This window comes from Oncorhynchus tshawytscha, linkage group LG01 (genome assembly GCF_018296145.1).
Source record: "Oncorhynchus tshawytscha isolate Ot180627B linkage group LG01, Otsh_v2.0, whole genome shotgun sequence".
Taxonomy (NCBI): domain Eukaryota; kingdom Metazoa; phylum Chordata; class Actinopteri; order Salmoniformes; family Salmonidae; genus Oncorhynchus; species Oncorhynchus tshawytscha.
In genome coordinates this window covers 9,593,263-9,607,572 of record NC_056429.1, presented here as the reverse complement: position 1 = coordinate 9,607,572, position 14,310 = coordinate 9,593,263, and the positions used below count along the sequence as shown (strand labels likewise).

The window sequence follows — 14,310 nt, the reverse complement described above, 5'->3', positions numbered from 1 at the left end:
ACCATTTAGAACAGAGACAGTAATTCCCCTGAACATCTTTCTCGTCCTCATCTGGTTTCTTTAACAGCCATTCACTCCTCCCCCTCTTCCTCCCATCCTCCCTTTTCATTCCTATTCTATCAGCACAGCCTACTAGCTCACCTCCACATAATCAATTTAAAGTTAGACACACCTTGAATAAATAACAAAGGAAAACTAATACAAGATGAAGTTTAGTGTTGTATTTTTTATTTCCATCACCATAAATCATATTTAATCACTGAACAGTAGCAGACCTAACTTCATCTGTTCCTGACTCTGGATAGTGGATTAAAAAGACCATCCAATCTCCAATGATATTAAAGTACTATTCTGAGACATCACTGAGAAACTGGTGGCAAGTCACGATATCTGCTGGTTTATTGTTTCTGTCAATAGCACCACCTGCTGGACAGGTTTAATGTTGCTTGACAAAGCAGTATGGGGAGGATGAAGATGTCAAATTTAGGGATGGTTTCATGGACATCTACATTGAACATACTTTTTAGCCCAGGACAGATGATTAATCTGTGTCTGTCAATATAGTTTAGTTTAGTTAGTGATACTACCTGTTCAATGCCACTGAGAAGAATTACATAGAGACAGAGAATGGGAAAAAGCGGCATGTGGTTAGAGTCTTGGGCCATTAAATGAAAGATTGCAAGATCGAATCCCGAGCTGACAAGTTAAAAATCTGAAAACATATCAATGGTTCTGAATGCAAACTAATAGACCTCATGATTCATGGAAATGTACAAGATTAAAAGCATTCTATTTCATAAAAAAAGTACATTACATTTTAATTAAACTATACAGTCAGACAAATTATTGTACAGAAGACCATTATATCTGGGGACCATCACCACCAGCATGACTAGTATCTATGTGGACCCTACTACAGTTTAACCAGCTCAACTATAGACTACACCAGCATGACTAGTATCTATGTGGACCCTACTACAGTTTAACCAGCTCAGCTATAGACTACACCAGCATGACTAGTATCTATGTGGACCCTACTACAGTTTAACCAGCTCAGCTATAGACTACACCAGCATGACTAGTATCTATGTGGACCCTACTACAGTTTAACCAGCTCAGCTATAGACTACACCAACATGACTCTAGTGGACCCTACTACAGAACCAGCTCAGCTATAGACGACACCAACATGACTAGTATCTATGTGGACCATACTACAGTTTAACCAGCTCAGCTATAGACTACACCAGCATGACTAGTATCTATGTGGACCATACTACAGTTTAACCAGCTCAGCTATAGACGACACCAACATGACTAGTATCTATGTGGACCCTACTACAGTTTAACCAGCTCAGCTATAGACGACACCAACATGACTAGTATCTATGTGGACCATACTACAGTTTAACCAGCTCAGCAGTTCCACAGAGACAAAACCCAGGATAGAGAGGCTGAGTGAATGTGGTCTGGACTCTGTGGAGGAGGGTCATTGTGTCAGAGACACTGTAGAAGGACAGAGTACCTGCCTTGTGATCCAGGTACACTCCTACTCTGGAGGACTGAGGGCCTGATATTTTAGTCTCAACATTATTGTGTCTGAAACAATAACCACCTCTATAGCACTGTAAACCCCAGGACTTGTTATTGTCTCCAAATATATTATTAGTCTTTGTTCTGCTGATGTCTCTATATGAGACTGCTGTAATAACATTACCACTCCACTTCACCTCCCAGTAACAGCGTCCAGACAGACCTTCTCTACACAGAACCTGGTAGTAGTTAGTGAATCTGTCTGGATGACCAGGATATGGTTGGACTTGGCGTGCAGAGGTCACCTTTTTGTTCCCTTCAGACAGAGAGAGAGCGTGTTCCTGCTGTGTTTGGGTCCAGTGTGAGCTTACAGGAATCTGGGAGAAGAGCAGAGCAGAGATCAAAGAGGGGAGTTAGAACAATAAGTTAAGTCAGATACTGTATCTACCCTGTCTCTGATTAGAGCACACCAGAGATCAAATCAGAGACATATGAGGAGTCAGATGGATGCCCAGTCTTTGATTAGATCTACTATTGCTATATATTTCTAGAGGGATTGTTAGGAGTGTCAGTAAAAAGAGACTGTTAGTTACTTCACAGTAAAGAGACTCACATTGTAGCAACGGTTCTTTGATCTTGGGCTCTGGAGGCAGTAAAACATCCACTATATTTACTACAGACACACAAACACATTGACAGAGAGAGTGATTGTTATCATCAGACCATATTGACTAGTAGGGAACTTTCAATAGTCTAATGTTGATGTTCTTATTATTTTCAACACACCTGTAGTGGAGATCTTGGTCCATTCTCCTTTAAGGAAGTCTTCTAGTTTCTCTCTTAGTTCAGACACAGTCTTACTGACATCTCTAAAGTTCTGAAGAGGACGGACAACGATGCTGGGTGAGTCTGAAGATACACTGGAGAGAGACTGATAACTCTGGAGAGAGAGAGAGAGAGAGAGAGAGAGAGAGAGAGAGAGACAGAACCAAATTATTGAGTGTCAAATCTTAATCTTAATCTTAATGTCATATCACAGGCAGTTTAGTTACCTGGAAAAAATGGATGTGATCCTCTGTGTGTGAGAGCTGCTCCAGCTCAGTAGTTCTCTTCCTCAGCTCAGCTATCTCCTGCTTCAGTTGCTCCAGGAGTCCTTCAGCTTGACTCACTTGAGCCTTCTCTTGGGCTCTGATCAGCTCCTTCACCTCAGAGCGCCTTCTCTCAATGGAGCGGATCAGCTCAGTAAAGATCTGATCACTGTCCTTCACTGCTGCCTGTGCAGAGATCTGTTAATAGGGAGAGGGAGGCAGAATGAGAAAAAGAGGGAGAGAGAGAGAGAGTGAAACGGACTTGCCTTACTTTAATGAGTCAACCTCATTACACTAACACCCCCCCTCCTAAAAACACTTTACGTGCCACCAGAACCGCCACACAATCACATTATACCCAATGCCCTGCCATGCCCCCACAACCCCCTTTCACTGATGCCCCTTCACTCCCTCTAAGCTCCTGATGTGTCTAACCTTGACACTGAAGGTGTACAGCACCTTACCCCCACCTCTGAAAACTTCCCCAGGCACAAAGTGTTAAAAGTCAGTAAGTCCTTTGGACTCTCCTGCCAGTCCCGGTCTCTGCTGTCACTTGCAGCAGCCTAAGAGACATTAGTCCTGCCTGCTGTGCCAACTCTTGGGGGGGTTTCCGCCCCCTGGCAGCCACAGGTCTGCTAGTCTCTTGATGCGATTCCCTGATCCACCTCTACGCAGATGACACCATTCTGTATACTTCCGGCCCGTCCTTGGACACTGTGCTATCTAACCTCCAAACGAGCTTCAATGCCATACAACACTCCTTCCGTGGCCTCCAACTGCTCTTAAACGCTAGTAAAACCAAATGCATGCTTTTCAACCGTTCGCTGCCTGCACCCGCACGCCCAACTAGCATCACCACCCTGGATGGTTCCGACCTTGAATATGTGGACATCTATAAGTACCTAGGTGTCTGGCTAGACTGTAAACTCTCCTTCCAGACTCATATCAAACATCTCCAATCGAAAATCAAATCTAGAGTCGGCTTTCTGTTCCGCAACAAAGCCTCCTTCACTCACGCCGCCAAACTTACCCTAGTAAAACGGACTATCCTACCGATCCTCGACTTTGGCGATGTTATCTACAAAATAGCTTCCAACACTCTACTCAGCAAACTGGATGCAGTTTATCACAGTGCCATCCGTTTTGTCACTAAAGCACCTTATACCACCCACCACTGCAACCTGTATGCTCTAGTCGGCTGGCCCTTGCTACATATTCATCGCCAGACCCACTGGCTCCAGGTCATCTACAAGCCCATGCTAGGTAAAGCTCCGGCCTTATTTCAGTTCACTGGTCACGATGGCAACACCCACCCGTAGCACGCACTCCAGCAGGTGTATCTCACTGATCATCCCTAAAGCCAACACCTCATTTGGCCGCCTTTCGTTCCAGTTCTCTGCTGCCTGTGACTGGAATGAATTGCAAAAATCGCTGAAGTTGGAGAATTTTATCTCCCTCACCAACTTCAAACATCAGCTATCTGAGCAGCTAACCGATCGCTGCAGCTGTACATAGTCTATCGGTAAATAGCCCACCCATTTTTACCTACCTCATCCCCATACTGTTTTTATTTATTTACTTTTCTGCTCTTTTGCACACCTATATCGCTACCTGTACATGACCATCTGATCATTTATTACTCCAGTGTTAATCTGTAAAATTGTAATTATTCGCCTACCTCATCATACCTTTTGCACACAATGTATATATACTCTTTTTTTTCTACTGTGTTATTGACTTGTTAATTGTTTACTCCATGTGTAACTCTGTGTTGTCTGTTCACACTGCTATGCTTTATCTTGGCCAGGTCGCAGATGCAAATGAGAACTTGTTCTCAACTAGCCAACCTGGTTAAATAAAGGTGAAATAAAAAAAATTAAAAAATGCCTGCTTCCCTATCAGAGTGGCTGAATGAGCGGACCTCAACAGGATCAGTGGGTTGTGGAAGATAGGCCTCACCCACGGCCCAGGCACCACAACTCCATCTCGTTTGGGCCTCAGCAACTGCCAGGCCCTCAGTACTGCAGCATAGAAATTAGTGATCCCTGCTCTATTGAGTCTCTTCGTGATGAAGAGCTGCTGATCCAGCCCCAAACCGCCAGCCCTCCTCAACAGAGCACATGCTGGTTCCCTCCAGCCCACCTCCATACGGTACAGTAGCCTCTGAGCTGCTTTGAGTCAGAACGTTGCCACCCTGCTCTCCAGGTCCAAAAGGCCTTGTCCCCCTCCTGGACAGACAGGTACAGCATCGCCGTCCTCAGCATAAATTATTTCACTCCAGGTCCACAAGCAGACCCCCGGGTTGAGAATGGACAGTTTCTGCCTTGGGGAGGATGTTGCCAAGTTGTTGATGATCAGCACCCTCCCTCTGTATGACACTTGGGAGAGGAGCCACCTCCACTTCGTCAGCCTCAACACCACCACTTGTGACACTCCTTCCCAGTTCTTCCTAACCCACCCCTCTGAGCCCAGTTACACCCCAAGCATCTTGAGTCACTCACAGCCCCACTGCCACCCCCTGGAAGCTGCGGAGGTGCCCTGTCCCTCCATGCCCCACATAACAGAGTCTCACTCTTGCCCCAGTTTACCTAAGCAAAAGACGCCCCCTCGTACACCCTCAAACTATTCAGGGCCCGTAGGTCCTGCTCATCCCTAACCAACACAGACGTCATCAGGGTATGCTGACAATGCTATGCCTATCCCCAACCCTGTGCCTGGCTTCCACACTCTCTGTAGCCTCCTGCGTAGCAGGTCCAGAAAGGACTCAATAACAAGACTGTATAGCTGCCCCGACACAGGGCATCCCTGGTGAATGCCCCTCCCTACTCAGACTGGCCGACTGAGCCCTCCCCCACCTTGACCATACATGAAGCCCCAGACTACAACATTTGAACGCAGCCACAAAATTCTCCCCACAACCAAAACGACACATTGAACAGATATTCATAGTCCACCCTATCAATGGATTTCTCCTTATTATGAACAGATTGTCTGTGATTGAGTGTCCTAGTACACAGTACGTTTGGTCTTTGTGTACAATAGAGGCCAGGTACGACTTGAGCCCGTTAGCGAGGACGTTGGCAAAGACCTTATAGTCCACACAGTGCAATGCCACAGGCTTCCAGATCTTTAAGTCGAGTCAAAGCCTCCCGTCTTCAGCTTAGTAGTAGCTGCCCCACCCGAGGCACTCACGCAACACAAGTCATTTCCAATAATTACCCAGAACATTTTATAAAAATCCACAGTCAGACCTTCAGAGACAGCAGCTGAGAGTTTGTGAAAGGCCAGGGAAATGTTAATTTGATTTCTCTGTGACAGAGAGTTTGGAAAGGTCTATGAGCAGAACCTGAGAACACCCAGGATCATACAGTTCTGCACTTTACAAATCAGAGTACAACTTCACAGTCTGCTGCCTCATCTCCCCACAACAGAAGTTACCCACCCATCAGGGTCCCTCATCTCCCCACAACAGGAGTTACCCACCCATCAGGGTCCCTCATCTCCCCACAACAGGAGTTACCCACCCATCAGGGTCCCTCATCTCCCCACAACTGAAGTTACCCACCCATCAGACTGCCTCATCTCCCCACAACAGAAGTTACCCATCCATCAGGGTCCCTCATCTCCCCCACAACAGAAGTTACCCACCCATCAGGGTCCCTCATCTCCCCACAACAGAAGTTACCCACCCATCAGGGTCCCTCATCTCCCCACAACAGAAGTTACCCACCCATCAGGGTCCCTCATCTCCCCACAACAGAAGTTACCCATCCATCAGGGTCCCTCATCTCCCCACAACAGGAGTTACCCACCCATCAGGGTCCCTCATCTCCCCACAACAGGAGTTACCCACCCATCAGGGTCCCTCATCTCCCCACAACAGAGTTACCCACCTATCAGACTGCCTCATCTCCCCACAACAGAAGTTACCCATCCATCAGGGTCCCTCATCTCCCCCACAACAGAAGTTACCCACCCATCAGGGTCCCTCATCTCCCCACAACAGAAGTTACCCACCCATCAGGGTCCCTCATCTCCCCACAACAGAAGTTACCCATCCATCAGGGTCCCTCATCTCCCCACAACAGGAGTTACCCACCCATCAGGGTCCCTCATCTCCCCACAACAGGAGTTACCCACCCATCAGGGTCCCTCATCTCCCCACAACAGGAGTTACCCACCCATCAGGGTCCCTCATCTCCCCTACAACAGAAGTTACCCACCCATCAGGGTCCCTCTTCTCCCCCACAACAGAAGTTACCCACCCATGAGGGTCCCTCATCTCCCCACAACAGAAGTTACCCACCCATCAGGGTCCCTCATCTCCCCCCACAACAGGAGTTACCCACCCACCCATCAGGGTCCCTCATCTCCCCCACAACAGGAGCTACCCACCCATCAGGGTCCCTCATCTCCCCTACAACAGAAGTTACCCACCCATCAGACTGCCTCATCTCCCCACAACAGAAGTTACCCATCCATCAGGGTCCCTCATCTCCCCCACAACAGAAGTTACCCACCCATCAGGGTCCCTCATCTCCCCCACAACAGAAGTTACCCACCCATCAGGGTCCCTCATCTCCCCACAACAGAAGTTACCCACCCATCAGGGTCCCTCATCTCCCCACAACAGAAGTTACCCATCCATCAGGGTCCCTCATCTCCCCACAACAGGAGTTACCCACCCATCAGGGTCCCTCATCTCCCCACAACAGGAGTTACCCACCCATCAGGGTCCCTCATCTCCCCCCACAACAGAAGTTACCCACCTATCAGACTGCCTCATCTCCCCACAACAGAAGTTACCCATCCATCAGGGTCCCTCATCTCCCCACAACAGAAGTTACCCACCCATCAGGGTCCCTCATCTCCCCACAACAGAAGTTACCCACCCATCAGGGTCCCTCATCTCCCCACAACAGAAGTTACCCATCCATCAGGGTCCCTCATCTCCCCACAACAGGAGTTACCCACCCATCAGGGTCCCTCATCTCCCCACAACAGGAGTTACCCACCCATCAGGGTCCCTCATCTCCCCCACAACAGGAGTTACCCACCCATCAGGGTCCCTCATCTCCCCTACAACAGAAGTTACCCACCCATCAGGGTCCCTCTTCTCCCCACAACAGAAGTTACCCACCCATCAGGGTCCCTCATCTCCCCACAACAGAAGTTACCCATCAGGGTCCCTCATCTCCCCCACAACAGGAGTTACCCACCCACCCATCAGGGTCCCTCATCTCCCCCCACAACAGGAGTTACCCACCCATCAGGGTCCCTCATCTCCCCTACAACAGAAGTTACCCACCCATCAGACTGCCTCATCTCCCCACAACAGAAGTTACCCACCCATCAGGGTCCCTCATCTCCCCAAGTCACCCACCCATCAGGGTCCCTCATCTCCCCACAACAGAAGTTACCCACCCATCAGACTGCCTCATCTCCCCACAACAGAAGTTACCCACCCATCAGGGTCCCTCATCTCCCCACAACAGAAGTTACCCACCCATCAGGGTCCCTCATCTCCCCCACAACAGGAGTTACCCACCCATCAGGGTCCCTCATCTCATATAGATAGTTCATATAGATTATCTAGCAGCACGGTCCCTAGGTAGTTCAGATAGCTGATCTAGCAGCACGGTCCCTGAGTAGTTCAGATAGATTATCTAGCAGCACGGTCCCTAGGTAGTTCAGATAAATTATCTAGCAGCATGGTCCCTGAGTAGTTCAGATAGCTGATCTGGCAGCACGGTCCCTGAGTAGTTCAGATAGATTATCTAGCAGCATGGTCCCTGAGTAGTTCAGATAGCTGATCTAGCAGCACGGTCCCTGAGTAGTTCAGATAGATTATCTAGCAGCATGGTCCCTGAGTAGTTCAGATAGATTATCTAACAGCACCACCCTACCTTGCCCTACCAGCTCAGCCTCCACCACAGTTATGAACCTCTCAAGCTCCCCCCAGTACTCTCCTGGCTTCTGAAGAGGAAAAATCTGTATACTGCTGACAGAAAACCTGAATCTGAGTTTTCCCTACATCCCACCGTTGGCAGAGACTCAAACTCCCCCTTCTGCTGTCCCCACCTCTCCCAAAAGCATTGGAAGCTTGAGCAAAAAGTAGTATCTCGTAAGACCTTTACATGTCATTTCCAATAGGACGCCTGTCTGGACCCTGGTGAAACATAGAACTGAACCATGGCACTATGATGGTCTGAACCCAACTGGGAGAATGGAGGCCCTCAATAGCCTACTGCTGATTCTAGAATGTATAGATACAATCCAGACGAGCAGAGCTCTGCCACTTGAGTCCTAGTAGGCTGGACAATAGAACAAGTCAAAATTCAGCAGAGCTCTGCACCCTGAGTCCTAGCCCCCTGAGTCCTAGCCCCCGGAGTCCTAGCCCCCGGAGTCCTAGCCCCCTGAGTCCTAGCCCCCACTGCCGGCTGGTCGCGCTTCCCTGCACTAGCATTATGCCCCAGGTCCCCTCAAAACACCATAAGCTATCTGTGATAGCAAACCCTGTTACCACCACTCCCCTGATTATTATTAACCTTGAATGCCTTAATAACACCAATAGTGTCTTCCTCAAAATAGTACGCAGCATCATCTGGATATATATGCAACAGAAGTTCAACATTCACCTTCTGCTACCCTTTCTGTCTACACATACAGTCTGACGCATGCGTTCGATAAATCCAACGTATACACCACACAGAACGCACTGCAACTGCGTCTGCAAAGCAACGCTGCAAGGAAAACGCAGGGTTCCATTGGAAACGAATGTACTTCTGGTGTACCAAAATGCAAAAGGCTTGGCACCTAGCCAGAGCACACAAAAACCAATTGCAAATTTACAAAAAAACAAACCAACTCCATGTTGATCTGTTTGTACGTAATAAACTGAGGCAGATAAGCCACCACTACTCTTGTTTACGGGGTCGAAAGAGGCGTAATCAGAACAATTACACCCCACTCGTAACCAATACAAGACTTTTCATTACCACAACTACCGCCTTGTTCATTCTGGATGCAGAGTGTATATGTTCCGCTCCCACCTGTTCGCCGACCATGAGCAAAAACGTACTCCACACCATTCTCCAGAACGTACTGAAAGCCATTCAGAAGCGACAGCGTTTCTTCCCCATTCGACTGACAACATGATGGCCATCACGCCGCCCAAATAAACTACCCCTACTCAACTCCAACAAATAAACAGTGGAAACCAACAAACAAACCCTCCACCATGGAAAAAACTATGAAAATACGCAAGAACCAAAAGTAAGGAATAAGTATAGTAGCCCGCCTCACGACCCACAGCACCCACACAGAACCAAATTCTCACTTTAGTTTATGATCTACTTCACTTGCTTTGGCAATGTTAATATATTTTTCCCATGCCAATAAAGCCCCTTGAATTGAATTTACATCTTTACAACACTAGCCATAGCCGAGTGGTTAGAGCATTGGGCCAGTAACCGAAACATTGCTGGATCGAATACCCGAGCTGACAAGTTAAAAACCTGTCGTTCTGCTCCTAAGCAAGACAGTTAACCCACTGTTTCCCGGTTGCCAAAGAAGTGGATGTGGATTAAGGCAGCCCTCTGCACCTCTCTGATTTTGAGGGGTTGGGTTAAATGCAGAAGATGCATTCAGTTGTACAATTGACGAGGTATTCCCCTTAATATAACGTTCTTCTTCTTTGGAGTTTAACTAACGGCGGTTGGCTTCTAATATGTTGCATTTACTGCCCCCAACTGGAATATATTTTTACTTTGTGATACAAAATGGTAAAATGGGGAAATTCTGATAATACTAAAAACACGCTTCCAACTAACCCTACACTCATTAAAAACCCACTACCCCATTCCACTACTTTGACCCTATCTGCTCCTGCACCATTCCAATGGCCTGGGAGGACAGGACACCACCACTCAACACACCCTGGAACTCTTCTGAAATCAAATCTCGTATGACCAAATACTTCTCTGCAGCTGCCACCACAACATCTATTTTCTGTGATTTACGTTCCATCTCTGTGGTACAGTTGATAACCATTGCTATGAACGCTAAGAAGCCAACCTTACTGAAGCATATATCACTCGTTGGCCTATCCCTCTGTGCTGCACAGATCTACTACTCACAGGGATCCTCTCAGGATCCCTCACCCTTGACCCATCCTCCTCTACTTTCTTCACTACCTCAGCATAAGACACTTTCTGCACCTCTCTGACTCTATCCACCTCAACCTGCTTCTCTCTCACCGGACACTTCTGATCCCTAGCAACATGGACACCCCTACAGTTATCCACCAAAACAACACAATCCTCTATCCCATGACCTCCGGCACAGTTCCCACATCTTGGAATCTCCCTCCTATAAACTCTGTCGAAATCACTGTGAACTTTGCACCTGAAACTCCTTTCAATGGTGCCCTGTTCCTAAGAGCAAAGCAAGAAACAGATCTTGACCCAAGTTGCATGACACAGAGCACCCACTCCTCTGGGCAGAAGAAACAAACAGATATCCACTACAGATATGAAAAAGAAAAGAAAAGAAAAAGTCCACTACAGGTTACCTTCACTGATTCAACTGCACCCAACTCCTTTCCCACCCACCCTGAAACCACACATGGATCTGCCAAAAGTCATGGATCCACCTTCTCCAAAAATGTGACTCCTACTGCACCAGATTCTTCTTTATCATGTCCATTGATGCCAGACTCTGGTTTTGAGCTCTTCACCACACCTTCTCACTCACTTAACTCTCCCTCATTCATATCCATTTCACCTCCCGAACTCGGTCTGGTGCATGGCTCATTCTGTTTGCACTTGAATTATAACATTTGATATTTCTCTATTCCTTTGACATTTTTGTGAGTGTAACGTTTACTGTTCATTTCGGATTGTTTATTTCACTTTTGTTTATTGTCTATTTCACTTGCTTTGGCAATGTAAACATATATTTCCCATGCCAATAAAGCCCTATGAATTTAATTAAATTGAGAGCGAGAGACAGCTCCATTTGAATGTGTAGGGGACATGAGTCTGTCATGGTTACTCATGGTTATGCGATGAGGTAACCCAGTCGGTTACATGAAGCAGTCCAGGCAGCCTGTTCCCAACAGTGGGGTCAGTGGAATTGGAAAGGGGCCCCTCTCCCTCTCTCTGACTGGAGTGGAGAAGTGAAATGGTTTGTGTGCTCTGGTCAACAATACTCACCTTGAGAGACTTCACAGCTTTTTGGAGATTCTTCAGCTCCTTCTCTCTTTCCTGGAATCTCTGCTGGACCTTCTGCTGACTCCTCCCCAGCTGCCTCTGTGGATAATCACTCTTCAATGAGCAATCAAGCTTTATTTGTCCAGTATATCAATAGTATAGTCATGTGACATAGGGCCCATAGAGAGGAAGGTCTAAAATATTGAGTAAGTCCCTTTACAATATTATATTATGTTGCGAATGATTATCGTTTTTATGGTGGGCCTACATGTATCAAGAGGTTGAGACTGAACTTTGAACTCATAAAAGGGCATTCAGGATGATAATAGTGTTTGACATTAGAAAATGGTGATACATTTGGAGAATCTGGGTTAACATATCTATATACTCAAGGTTTGTGTCCATATTTGTTCTGCTGTGGATCGATTTCATTTGAATGACCTCATATTCAAACAGCCTTAGTTCCAACTGTATATTTAATTCTTTGTTTATCAGACAGTCACCAACAAGTTGTTCTGGTCTTACCTGTTTCTCAGTCCTCTCTGCTGAAGCTGACACTGTATCATGGCCTTTGTGTTCATCCATTGTACACAGCATACAGATACACTGCTGATCGGTACGACAGTAAACCTCCAGCAGTTTGTCATGATGAAAGCAGATCTTCTCCTGTAGTTGTGTGGTGGCTTTGACCAGCTTGTGCTTCTTGAAAGCAGGGGATTCATAGTGAGGTTGGAGGTGAGTCTCACAGTAAGAGGCCAGACACACCAGACAGGACATGAGGGCTTTCTGCTTTCTGGTCCCAGTGCAGAAATCACACGCCACATCTCCAGGTCCAGCATAGCACAGAGCAGGAGGGGGAGCAGCCTGGAGTCCTGTCCTCTTCAGTTCTTCCACCATCTCTGCCAACATGTTATTTTTCTTCAGATTAGGCCTTGGATTGAAGGTCTGTCTGCACTGAGGACAGCTATAGACCCCTTTTAGAACTTCCTGATCCCAGCAGCCCTCAATACAGCTTCTACAGTAATTGTGTCCACAGGAGATGGTGACTGGTTCCTTCAGTACATCCAGACAGACAGAACAACAGAACTGGTCCTTGTCCAGCAGAACTCCTCGCTGAGCCATTTGGACGGTTGTTCACTCTCACAGAGACAGACGACAGAGAGACTCAGATCAGTTTGTTTTCTCAGAAAATTGTTTTTAGGAGGGGGAGGGACTTCCTGGTTCTGCCAGAAAGGTGGGGTTGGAGGAGGGAGAGCAAACTGCACTCAACGTCTAGAAGGAGACAAAGAGTTGAGTTCTAGGTTAGGGCCCTTAATATGGAAAAAATCTAACAAATGTGAGTTGTTAGAATATTTAAAGGGTAGCAGTTTCTATGAAGTACATATTATAATTATTTTAATGATCTTTAAAATGCCTTATAATACACTTGTTATAACATGTAATTATATTTGTCTATAATAATTCATAAGTGGTTGTAATGAGGGGAACTTGATATTGATACAATATACTGTAGTTGAAATGAATACTGTACATGTATGTATTGACTGATCATTGAGAATGAGGTAATACTTAAAAAAAATCTGTCGTTCAGAGCAAGTCAGTTAACCCACTGTTCCCCGGGCACCGTGGGACTTCCCGGGACTTCCACAGAAGTCGGTTCCTCTCCTTGTTCGGGTGGTGTTTGGCGGTCGGCGTCACCGGTCTTTTAGACATTGTCGATCCACTTTTAATTTTCCATTTGTTTTGTCTTGTTTTCCTACACACCTGGTTATCATTTCCCTCGTTAAGTGTTGTGTATTTAACCCTCTGTTCCCCCAATGTCTTTGTGTGGAATTGTTTATTGTAAGTGCGTGTGACCATGTTGACTGGTGTGCGACGGGTTTTGTACCCATGTCTTGTTACTCTTTATGCCGTTGGTTTTGCTATTAAACTGCTTCGGCTATTACTTAGTTCTGCTCTCCTGCATCTGACTTCCCTGCCACCGGTTACGCACCCCTTACAGAATTCCACACAACAATATGGAGTCAGCAGGAGCAGGTGCCCCTGGTGTGGGGGTCGAGGAGCGCGTCCAGGAACACACAGCGATGCTCCACCATCTCGGCGCCGCCATGGACCTCGTCGTCCAAGCGATGGACCGCTGGGAGAGATGTAGAGTTCCTTCAGCACCTCCACCAGCAGAACAGGGGCCTCCACTTGCTCCCCCTGCACCCGGTTCCAGTGTGATTCGCCTCGCTCTCCCCAGGGAGTATGATGGGACGGCTGCCCACTGCCAGGGTTTCCTGCTGCAGTTGGAGTTATACCTGACAACCGTCCACCCGGCTCCTTCGGGCTGTGAAAGGGTGTCCATCCTCGTCTCATGCCTCTCTGGGAAAGCCCTGGAGTGGGCCAACGCTGTGTGGGTGGAAGGACATGCGGTGCAGGACCACTTTGAGGAGTTCACCCGTCGTTTCTGGGAAGTCTTCGACCAGAAACGGGCA

General features: G+C 47.3%; 1 pseudogene; it reads right to left on the bottom strand.

Moving 5' to 3' along the window:
- Window positions 1–1,349: 1,349 nt before the first annotated feature.
- Window positions 1,350–12,970, bottom strand: LOC112222203 (annotated as a pseudogene).
- Between the last annotated feature and the right edge of the window lie 1,340 nt (window positions 12,971–14,310).